The sequence below is a fragment of the Bos javanicus genome, chromosome 12 (genome assembly GCF_032452875.1).
Source record: "Bos javanicus breed banteng chromosome 12, ARS-OSU_banteng_1.0, whole genome shotgun sequence".
NCBI lineage: Eukaryota > Metazoa > Chordata > Mammalia > Artiodactyla > Bovidae > Bos > Bos javanicus.
In genome coordinates, this window is record NC_083879.1 from 18,710,538 (window position 1) to 18,722,770 (window position 12,233).

At 42.7% G+C, this 12,233-nt stretch overlaps 1 long non-coding RNA gene across 5 annotated transcripts in view; it reads right to left on the reverse strand.

Annotated features, from left to right (window-relative positions):
* LOC133258232 (uncharacterized) overlaps positions 1-11,967 on the reverse strand; it is a 108,421-nt gene extending 96,454 nt beyond the window's left edge. For 3 of the 5 annotated variants that reach the window (XR_009739877.1, XR_009739875.1, XR_009739876.1), the window contains exons 1-2: positions 11,618-11,950; positions 11,428-11,497 (exon numbers count right to left, since the gene is read on the reverse strand). This is a non-coding gene — a long non-coding RNA (uncharacterized LOC133258232). Of the gene's footprint in view, positions 1-11,427; positions 11,498-11,617 lie in introns of all 5 variants that reach the window. The other 2 variants (XR_009739873.1, XR_009739874.1) reach the window with 2 other exon arrangements.
* Positions 11,968-12,233: the final 266 nt, after the last annotated feature.

The window sequence follows — 12,233 nt, forward strand, 5'->3', positions numbered from 1 at the left end:
CTTTAAATCATGTGAGTGGTCTGAAATGTAACTCATATGATTATCTATTTAAAATATTGTACATGAGTTATTTTGATATATTTTATATGATGTGCAAAAGAGCCTCCAAAGCTAAGCGTGCTTCGGGTCTACCAAACAGAGTTATTTACTGAAAACCAACCCCAAACTGCTTTCCGAGTACACGCTGTCCTTTCCAATTGTCTACTACACACAGTCGCCTCAGTGACCCCACGCATCTCAAATACAACACACCCCCAGTAAAATCGTCTTTCTTCCCAAATGTGCCTCTACAGTTTATGCTGTAGAAGCAGCATGGGCTTGAGTATCAGCCAATTTTCTATGTTCAAGCTTTAACTCTTTGAGATAGTCATGTTGTGGAGAGCAAGAATTTAAATGGGTCCTTGAGGGACTTCCCTGGTGGTCCAGTGGCTAAGACTCCACGCTCCCAATGCAGGGGACTGGGTTTGATCCTTGGTCAGGGAACTAGATGCCATATGCCACAACTAAGAGTTTGCGTGCTGTAACTAAAATTCCTGCATGCCACAACAAAGATCAAAGGTCCTTTGTGCTGCAACTAACACTCAGCAAAGCCAAATAAATATATAAAAATAAGTGTTTTTTTAAAATCCTTTAAAAAAAGTAAAACCAAGTGGGATTTTGCCAGTTACTAAGAATTGTAAGAAAGGCAGGGAAAAGAGTGATCACAAGGCAGAGCTGTGAGCACATGAGTGCAATAAACTCTGGTAAGGGCTGTAATGGGGCTTCCCAGGTGGCGCTGGTGGCAAAGAACCCACCTGCCAATGCAAGAGATATAAGAGACTCGAGTTCGATCGCTGAGTTGGGAAGATCCCCTGGAGGAGGGCATGGCAACCCACCCAAGTATTCTTGCCTCAAGAATCCCCACGGACAGAGAAGCCTGGCAAGCTACAGTCCACAGGGTCGCAAAGAGTGGAACACGACGTAAGTGACTGAACACACACGCACACACAAAGGCTGTAGTAGAACATAGTCAAGATGCTGTGAAGAACAAGGGAAGGAGAGGTCAACAGTATGTTTGGAGAGGGAACAGGAGAGGGTAATATTGCATCTAGACAAGAAAGAACTGTGCAGTCCAGGGAATGGCTAGGAAAGGGAGGAGGAGAAGATGAGCACGAACTAGCAGATTTCTGGGTGCAATAGAGGAGATAGGGAAAGGGGCTTGCACTGGATCAGGGGTCCTTGTTTACCAGGAGTCAGAGAGTTGTCACTTTTCGCTGAGGATAATGGGAAGTCACAGAGGAAATCTAAGCAGGGAACAAATAAGATCCGATTTGCTTTTGGGAAAAATAACTTGGTAGCCACAAAAGGGATAAATGAGGACCAGGCTGGAGTGGAGAGAATCCTAATAGATGATTGCAAGCATCCAGACAAGAGATGATGAGACTGAATGAAGACAGAGCAGTGAGGAGGAAAGAGAGGGAGGGTGAGGAAGGAGTTAAGGGGCAAACCGACGGTCACAGTCACGATCGATGCTGCGCAACATGGGGTGGGAGAACAGAGCTGGCGTGGACTGGCCTCTGGCTCAGAGGCTCATCTGATGCACGAGAGGACTAAATGAAATCATGTGTGCTTGGGACATGGAAGAAGTGCAAAAAATATTATTTCTCCTCATTTTCCTCCTTTATTCCTGGCACCATCACCTACCCAGTCTCTGCGGCCAGAAATGTGGGAATGATTCTACCCTCCTCTGTCCCTGACCCACCACAAGCAGAGTCACTCACAGCAGATGCCACCAAATGGGTAAAAGGGGATGATAGAGACCAAGAGAGGGGATCCATCCTCATAAAGCTGACAGTCTGCCTCTGACCTGGCTTTATTTTTTTGGATGAGAGGGCCAACAGGAGCCCGGGTGAAGAGTGCTCTGTGACTTGCCCACCTGCAGGGCTGGCGGCCAGATGAATACAGTAAGTTCCCTACATAAGAACAAGTTCCATTCCCAGAGTGCATTCATAAGTCCAATTTGTTCATTCAGTCCAACAAAGTTAGCCTTGGTACCCAACTAACACAATTGGCTACATACTACTGTAATGTAATGGGTTTATAATACTTTTCACACAAATAATACATTAAAAAACAAACATAAAAAATAAGGAAAACATTTTTAATCTTACAGTACAGTACCTTGAGAAGTATAGTAGCACAATACAACAGCTGGCGTATAGGGGCTGGCATCAAGTGAACAGGCAAGAAGAGCTGGAGGAGAGAGAGGAGATGGGAGATGGTAGAGCTGAAGGGTCATCAGCAATAGGAGGGTAAGCTGGAATTTCACTCATGCTTGACATTGATGGAACGCACGTTTGCATCTTTGAAAGTTTGCAGCTTGAAGGTTAGTGTGTAGGGACTTACTGTGTACTTCCTAAGTCAATGGCTCTGCCCCCAACATGCCCACCCTGCCTGGTCTCTTCTCTCCTTCCCCAGCTCCCATTCACTGGCTCCCTGGTTAACAAGTGTTTGGCTGGCTATAGAGACTGGAAATGAGTCTGGAGGGTTATCCATACTCTCCTCAGGGGACATGGTTAATGAGCTAGACTGCAAACAGAGTCGAATACAGTTTGGGGTCATTTTTTAAGGACAGGGTGTTTTATTTTTATAAATAATAAGGACTGGCACAGACGTACTAACAGAAAACAAACTTATGGTTATCCAGGGGGAGAGCAGAGGTAGAGGGCCAAGGGAGGGATAAAGTCAGAGTTTGGGATCGGCGTATACACAGTACTATGTATAAAATAGATAACTAGTGAGGACCTACTGAATAGCACGGGAACTGTACTCAGTACTCTGTAATATCCTGTGTGGGAAAGGAATCTAGAAAAGAGTGGATTTGTGTACGTATAACTGATTCACTTTGCTGTACAGCAGAAACTAACAACACTGCAAATCAACTGTACTCCAATAAAACATTAAAAAATAATAATAAGGACTGGAAAAGGCAAAACTAAAGGGGACAGAAAACAGGTGCACTGTCGCCAGGCACTGGGACCATCCCCAAAGTGAAATGTTTAATACCGCGGTTGTAGGGTTAGTTACATGACTGCTGTATTTTTTCCAAAAGGCACGGAACTAACTGTACATTAAAAAGCATAAACCTGACTGTATGTAAATTATACCTCAATAAACCCGACTTTTTAAATAAACAAATGAACAAATAAACATATAAATAAGTAGGTAGGAAGGACTCAGTAAATGTTTGCTAAAGTGATTCTGACTGATGGTGATAAAGTATTAACTGTCAGCACTGCAGACTTGGCTCCTTCCTGGAATGCTTGCATTTGAATGTGCGAACATGTTCAGTCATATCCAATTTTGCGACCCCACAGACTATAGCCCGCCAGGTTCCTCTGTCTATGGAATTTTCCAGGCAAGAATACTGGAGTGGGTTGCCATTTCCTCCTCCAGGGGACCTTCCCAACCCAGGGATCGAACCCAAGTCTCCTGCATTGGCAGGCAGATTCTTTATCAATGAGCCACCTGGGAATCCCATGCATTTTAACAGAGTTCTTAAAGAAAAAGCCTTGAAATCCCAAAGAAGTTAGTATTCAGTAGGAGAGCTTTTTCAAATGCAAAGTATTTCGTTACAATCTGAAGGGAGACTTCCAGATGAAAGGAAAGGCCTGGAGTCAGGGAGCAGGTAAGACATTGCCTGTCTCACAATTTACAAACCGCGGAAAGAAGATATTTTCGTAAGTAAATATCCTCCTCTACCAGTTCTCCACAATTTCCATCAGAGGCCTGAGTTTTCCTGGATTATTATCCGGGCCTTTGATGTCAGATTCTTACTGGAGAAACAATTCTTATTTACCAGAGGTAAAAAGATTCAGGAGACATAAGAGTTGCGGGTTTGATCCCTGGGTCAGGATGATCCCCTAGAGAAGGGAATGGTTACCCACTCCAGTATTCTTGCCTGGAGAATCCCATGGACAGAAGAGCTGGGTGGGTTACAGTCTATGGGGTCGCAGAGTTGGAGACAACTGAGCAACTGATCACACAAAAGGATACTACAACTAAATTCAGATAAGAATGAGAATCAGTGCCTGGCAGCTGGAACAGGCACTATTTAAAGTCAACCAGGAAGTATAAACTGTTAGGTATAAAATAAGCTGCAAGCATATGCTGTACAACACAGGGAATATAGCCATTATTTTATAACAACTATAAATGGAGAACATAAATTATAATATATATAAATTATATATGAATATATAAATTGTAACTAACTCTATTGTACACCTGTAGAAGCGACTTAGCAGCAGCAGCAGGAGCTTATATAATATTGTATAGCTATACAATAAGAAATGTAAAAACAAAGATAAAAAAGAATTATATAAATAAAGTCAACCCAGGCTGAAATTTGTCCCTGACCCACTGCATATGAGCCAAGCCAAATGGTGGCTTTGAGCTGACCACCTTTCTCCTGTCCCGCTGAGCTGCCAGTCAGGTGGCAAATGATTAGACTGATTTTAGCCTCATTCTGCTGCTTGGGTCTGCCGAGAACCAGCGGAACTCCCCAGACGTCCTTAAAAAGGAAATCTGATTTCTCTAAAATTCACTCTCCATTGCTGTATTACCAAAGCATGTCACTTTTCTTTTTAATTCGAATTTTCCTATCACAGAGGACAAGGATCCTCTTTTACAAACCATTCAGGGAACTGATTTTTTTCTAAGCACTTCAAAACCACAGATGTCAAATTCCTGACTTTTCTGCCGCCTGGACGCTTCTCGCTGCTTCGTTTCCCCTGAGTGCACGTGAACACACTTTTGAACCAACGAAACAGCATCCATCACCTTTGGCAGCAAAAAGTGGAGGAGTGACGCTCTCCACAGCTTGTTGTCCCTGACACTCCACCCTGGTGAGGGGTGGGAGGAGGGCTCCCCCCAGGTTAAGTAGTTCATCAGTGTGACCAGAATTATCTATGCCTCACTCTCCCTGAGAGGCAGGTTCAGAAGAAGGAAGCATTGTGCTGCAGAGGAGGGGACAATGACCAGAGCAGGGGTGGCCTCCTCTCCTTGTGCATTGGGCCAAGATGTCTGGGAAACTCAGGAACGTGAGCAGCTCTCACACGCCCAGTCGGGTGTCCCTAAAACACTTGTCACCTAGCTCTGCCCAATTCTGTCCCTAAACTGCCCCTCCAAAATTGAATCTTCTTTTACAACACTTGATCTGGCACCTCCAACTCTGTGCTTCCCCGGGCACAGCCCTTATGGGGCTTTCTGAGCCCCGCCTCCCTCCCCACCCACAATAACAACAAAACACAAAGAGTCCACCCCGTTAATTGCTTCCTTCCTACCAAGAGCGCAACTAGTTGACTACATCTGCTGAGATTGTTCTAACTCTTGCCTGCAGAGTTGATGAAAGGGTTCTACTTCTTTTGAAGTTCAGTAAAAGCTAACTTTTATGGGCTTGCCTGGTGGCTCAGTGGTAAAGACTCTGCCTGCAATGCAGGAGACAGGGGGACCAGGGGTTCGATCCCTGGGTTGGGAAGGTATCCCCTAGAGGAGGGAATGGCTACCCCACTCCAATATTCTTGTCTGGGAAATCCCATGGACTGAGACCCCCGGAGGGCTTTGGTCCATGGGGGTCAGACACGACTAAGCAACCAAGTGAGCATGCACACGCAACACATACGCAAAAGCTAACTTTTACTGAGTGCTTACTATAGTGCCAGACATCACGCTAACCACCATTATGTCAGTTAACCCACGCATGGAAACAGAGCTGCAGAGACGTAGTGGCTAGTGACAGATGCAGTTGGGATTGAAACCCATGACCTGCCATAACCAGCTACTAACCTCTCTTCACTAAACTAGGTCATCAGTCCTTCCTGCCCTTCCTACACACAGCCCCAGTCTGTTCTAATTGGGATTGAGAACCCAACAAAGGGGGACATGGAAAGTGCTTTATTGGGCTGAAGGATTTATGGAACTCTTCCAGAAAATTCTGTGGTCTATCCAGTCAAGTGGACATACAAAATCAGGAAATAAACATGTATAGGAAGCCATCTCAGGAGAAATATAAAGCTTTCAATGTTTTATCATAATGTAAGAATCTGACAGTGTTGAGTTCAGTTCAGTTCAGTCAGTCAGTCGTGTCCGACTCTTTGCAACCCCATGAACTACAGCACACCAGGCTTCCCTATCCATCACCAATTCCCGGAGTTTACTCAAACTCATGTCCATTGAGTTGGTAATGCTATCCAATCATCTCATCCTCTGTCGTCCCCTTCTCCTCCCGCCTTCAATCTTTCCCAGCATCAGGGTCTTTTCAAATGAGTCAGTTCTTCCCATCAGGTAGCCCAAGTGTTGGAGTTTCAGCTTCAGCATCTGTCCTTTCAATGAATATTCAGGACTGATTTCCTTTAGGATGGACTGGTTGGATCTCCTTGCAGTCCAAGGGACTCTCAAGAGTCTTCTCCAACACCACAGTTCAAAAGCATCAATTCTTCAGTGCCCAGCTTTCTTTATAGTCCAACTCTCACATCCATACATGACTACTGGAAAAACCATAGTCTTAACTAGACAGACCTTTGTTGGCAAAGTAATGTCTCTGCTTTTTATTATGCTGTCTAGGTTGGTCATAAACTTTCCTTCCAAGGAGCAAGCGTCTTTTTATTTCATGGCTGCAGTCACCATCTGCTGTGTAATAACTATAAATATTGTGTTAGGCATGTTTAAAGTAACTCTTTTTTATGATTGTAAATTTTTTAAATTAATTTATTTATTTTAATTGGAGGCTAACTACTTTACAATATTGTGGTGGGTTTTGCCATACATTGACATGAGTCAGCCATGGGTGTACATGTGTTCCCCCTGTACATGTGTCTGATTATAAATTTTAAACATTCTCATTGCAGAAAATCTGGGAAATACAAAAAAAAATTTTTTAATTAAACCAAAAATGAATCTTACACACAGTTAACCTCAATATAATATAATATCACTATATTATATAATAATATAACCTCAATCACTAATATATTGGTGGGTTTCCTTTCAGTTGAGCTTCCTTGGTGACTCAACTGGTAAAGAATCCTCCTGCAATGTAGGAGACCAGGTCAAATCCCTGGGTCGGGAATATCCCCTGGGGAAGGGAATGGCTACCCACTCCAATATTCCTGCCTGGGAAATCCCATGGACAGAGGTCTTTTTTCTACATAAATATGTATATATTTTCTAAGTAGGATGCCTATAATATAAAAATACATATACTTGGCTTTTCACTAGATATTATGTTAGCAAGCATTTTTTCCTGTAATTAATTTTTTGGAAAATAGCATTCTAATGGCTGCAGTTTATTCAATAAACAATAATTTATTTAACCATCTCCCTAAAGTTGGGCCTTTCAGTTTTTCCCAGTTTTTCACTGTTATGAGAAATGCCATCTCCCTCAATATTTCCTCAAGATTGTTTACTAAAAACAGAATTACTGAGTCAAGAGAACTTTTATAATTTTGTAAACATTTTTTCCTACATACAATTTAATGATTCTCAATATTCATATTGTTCTTTATATGATTGTCCAAAAGAAAGTGTCAAGCTTATACTAAATATAGCATTGTTAGCTTTGTATAGCTAAAATCCTTTTGGTAAAACCATCATCTGGACTTGAATGAATAAATCTTTAAAAAGAAAAGAAGACAGTTGTAAATCGTACCTATCTTTGCAGAGTAGTAGGTGTTCAGAATATCTTGAGAGAATTTGTCATGATTGAAGATATAGTCTACAGGAATTTTTTAAAAAAGAAAAACTTTTCTCCAAAATGAAAAGTTGATTATAAGAAAAAATAAAAGCACAAGAAGGCTGAATTTGTGGTGAATGTTAAATTTGAAGAAATTCTTGAATCTTTTATTCATTCCTTTCTAAAAGCTTTTTCAGATGTCAGCTTCCTAAGGTTTTTATGTTCTCTGCTGCATTTAGCAAACCCAGTTAAATGTCGATGATAAAGACTGTTAGGAAGAACATTGTGCTTTGGTGAGTCACTATACTTAACCTTCAATAGCTAAGAAGCCAATTATCTGCAACCTGAGCTGTGTAGACCCTTACTTTCTTTCCTCTTCCTAATAGTTACCCAGATTTATGCTCATTTAACATCTCCTTAGGACCTAGAGCAAACGTGGGCAGAAGACATGAAAGAATATAAACCTCAAATCCATCAATCTTGTTACAGTCAACTCTAAATGAAGCAGATTTTCTGTATGACATGGGCAATACTGATTAGTAGTACCTACCACCCTGAAGGAACACTGCCGGGTGCTGGGGAGACAAATGAGCTTAGGAGACTGTCAACCATCCCAGGATGCTGGGCCAGAAAAGGCATTGTGTCAGCAGCTGACATTGAAAACAGGAGCAATACTCAGATACACTTCACATTTTGTTGTAATTGTTTAGTCGCTCAGTCGTGTTCAACTCTTTGCAACCCCATGGACTATAAGCCACCAGGCTCCTCTGTCCATGGGATTCTCCAGGCACGAATACTGGAGTGGGTTGCCATTTCCTTTTCTAGGGGATCTTCCCAACCCAGGATGAAATTCTCATCTCCTGCGTTGTTGGCAGGTGAATTCTTTACCACTGAGCCAGCTGGAAAGCCCACTTCACATTTAGGTAGAGTTTTGCAAATTTCAAAAGGTCTTCACATATATGTGGTCATTTAGATCCCCTAATGCTCTAAAGAAATAATCATCCATATTCTAGAAATGGAGCAGCACAGACCCCCAGAGAGGTTAAATGCTTTGCCCAGTATCAAAAAGCCTGTAGGCAGCAGGATTAAATATCAAAACCAATGTTCTGATTGCAACCCTTGTAAACTCCCCAGCTGCCCTCTTATAACAAAATTTTATTGAGTCCTACTGGATGCCAAATCCTCCACTAGATAAAAGAGGATAACTGAGCTCCTTCAAGGAGCTCAAGATTTATCAAAAGGGACAGACAGAAACTGAAGCTATAATACTAAATGATGGAAGCCGTATCTGAGATTCATGGTAGCAAAGTACTTTTGATTTCAAGTGTGGCCAAACTGTCTTATAAGGAAACAGCCACTAATGTAGTCATAAGGAAGGGCTTTAGACTTATCACATCTCTTCTCTCTTCTCTCTTGCCTTAAATTTCATGGTGGTGGTTTAGTTGCTAAGTTGTGTCCAACTCTTGCAACCCCATGGACGGTAGCCTGCCAGGCTCCTCTGTCCACGGGATTCTCCAGACAAGAATACTGCAGTGGATTGCCATTTCCTTCTCCAGGGGATCTTCCCAACCCAGGAATCGAACCTGGGTCTCTGCACTGCAGACAGATTCCATAAATCCAAACTAATGCTTTTGGCAGTACTACGTGGTGGGTTAAGAACTTAGACTTTGGGTTTAAAACCTCATTCTGCCACTTACTGGCTCTTGAGCAAGTTAACCCTGAGCAAGTGGCCAACCATTCTAAGCCTCATTGCCCAACTCAGTCTAGTAGGAATGACTGCAATAGTATCTGCCATCTAAGTGGCTATGAGGGCTAAAAGAGATAACACAGTAGAAGTTCTTAATACCTTGCCAGGTGTACACCAGGGCTTTAATAAATACTAGGAGAAGGAGGATGACAATGATGTCTGGGTACCTTGATTATTAGAGAGGAGGAAAGGAAAATGTCATCACGATAGGCAAAGATATCTCAGGGAGGACACAAGGAGCACTAGCCATAAAGGAAAGATAATTTGGATTAGTTGCAAGAACAATGGGCCACTGAGATCTAGGGTGTGGATCAGAGTGAGAAATGTCTGTGTTTCAGTCAGAGGCAGATCTACCAGGAAGCTAAGCTTTAAGACCCTTCTTTTGCAAAGGCCCCTTCCAAGGCCCTGACAATCTGTTCGTGTGGTCACGTCTGTTTGTAAGCTGTGCAAATCTTAAGCTTTATCAACCTTGGTATGTCCCAGGGGGTGCTGGCTGCAGCATCTTTTCCTATCCTATAGCATCTCTTCATTTGAGCTGGAAGCTACTGCCAATCAAGCTGGGCTAGCCTCTCTGAAATCTGTTTGCCATTCTTGTGATTGCTTTTGTCCAGACTTAGATTTGATATAGAGACTGGGGACCATCAGCAGAAATGGGTGAGTGGTTCAGAGAAAAGAGAACTGTGGCAGGACACAGGAGGCATGACAAAGACCATCTCCTCAGGCTTCGCTGGTGGTCCACTGGTTAAGAATCTGCCTTGCAATGTGGGGAACACCGCTTCGATCCCTGGTCCAGGAAGACCCCACATGCCGTGGAGCAAGTTAGCCCATGCGCCACAACTACTGAAGCCCGTGTACTCTAGAGCCCGTGCTCCACAACCAGAGAAGCCACTTCCGTAAGAAGCCCGTGCGCCACAGCTCAGGAGAAGCTCCCACTCGACACAACTAGAGAAAGTCCACACAGCCACGAACACTCAGCACAGCCACAAATATATATTAATTAATTATTTAATTTTTTAAAAAAGAGACTATTTCCTTGACCCAACTTTGGTCAGGTTCCTCAGAACTTTCTTCTCAACTAGGAGCCAACCACTGAAATTCTGTGTCCATCTTTTCATCACCTAGTTTTAGCAAAAATGCTGCCATGTTAGTTGACCAAGAACCTCACCCTCCATATCTGCACAAATTCTTCATCCCCAGGGCCCTGCCTTCAGCAAAAATATTATCAAGTTGGTTTAGCCAGAATGCCTCTGTACCCCTGATGTTTCCTCTTGGTGATTTTCCATCTACTGACCCCCGCACCCTGATCCTTGGCTATTGAGCCCCACTTGCCCACGGTATACTCAGAATTGAGCTCAGTTCTGTAGACTGAGCACCATTTATACTTAATTGCCATTCAGCACAATAATTCCTTATGTTATTATTAAATGTGTATCCATTTTAAAAAAAGAAAAATAAATATTTATTAAAAAAATAATAAATGTGTATCCAATTAACTTTGATGACAACCCTTCTCCTAGCCTCACTCACTCTCCATTTGGTAATTCAATTGTGACGTTAAAAACTCAAGAGGATGTTGCTCGCAGGCTACAGTAAGGAAGCTGTGCTACTACTGTGTCATAGTTCCCACGCAGGGCTGGAAGTGACTCATTTTCTTGTTAACCTGTGCTATATATACTCCAGAAAAATGAGTTGGCATTTCTAAGAATACCTAAGAGAAAAGAACAGACGTTTTTCTTTCTCTTCCTGTCATCTGAAACTCTTAAATCATAGACTGTAGTATGGGGGTTGGGGGGAGCTGAAATACACACTTCTCCCCCAAGGAGGGGCCACAACAGGCTCCCCACCCCCCACCGCCACCATCGACAACCCAGTATCAAATAGTCTAACTCGAAGAAATTTTCTTTACAAAAATACAACAGTGGTTGTTGACATCCTTCATCGTGCAAACCAACAAAGAACTATTAAATACCTGAAACAAACAGAGCTTGTTTCTTCTTTTCCTCAAAGCTTGTTTCTGATCCTTTGATGGAGAACTTGGGCTAGATAAAAAGGAAGCACAGAACAAGTCATCATCCCACAAGTATTTCATTCTCTCACCTCACAGCTTTAGATACACCTGGGAAAGACAAAGACAAATGGTTGAAAGAGTGACTACGTACTTGAAGTCATTCATATCAGTAATCTAAGATGAATAAAAAGAGTAAAACCATGAGTAAAACCCATGTTAAAATGCAATTTATGTCTGAAAGTAGTTTTCCATGTGGAAACTGGAATTATGGAAGAATCAGTGGTAAGCCCTTTTGGGGGTGAGGTTGGTTGATTTATGTCTCACGGCAACCCAGTCCAGTGTTCCTGCCTGGACAATTCCGAGGACAGAGGAGCCTGGCAGGCAGTGGTCCATAGGGTCGCCAAGAGTTGGACATGACTGAAGAGACTTAGCACACACACGCAGTTGTGTTACTAGAGTGAAACTGGACTTACGATATTGTTTCAACTTCTCAGGACACTTCTTCCTAGAAAAGAGGCAATTAACAGGAAGTGGGAGCAGATATTGGAACAACAATGGCTAAATTAAAGTGAGTTTGGCCTTTTACAGGGTAAATTCCAGTTAGATCCATGCCTTGGGGAGGGCAATGGACCCAGTTTTCCTCGGTCCCATGGTGGTGCTACACCACACTCTTCTATTTTGGAACATTTTAAAATTCAGTGTGAAAATTTCTGTCTTGAATAAAGATAATCCAAGAGGCCCATGAAAGATGCTGGCAGAGGGTCTCC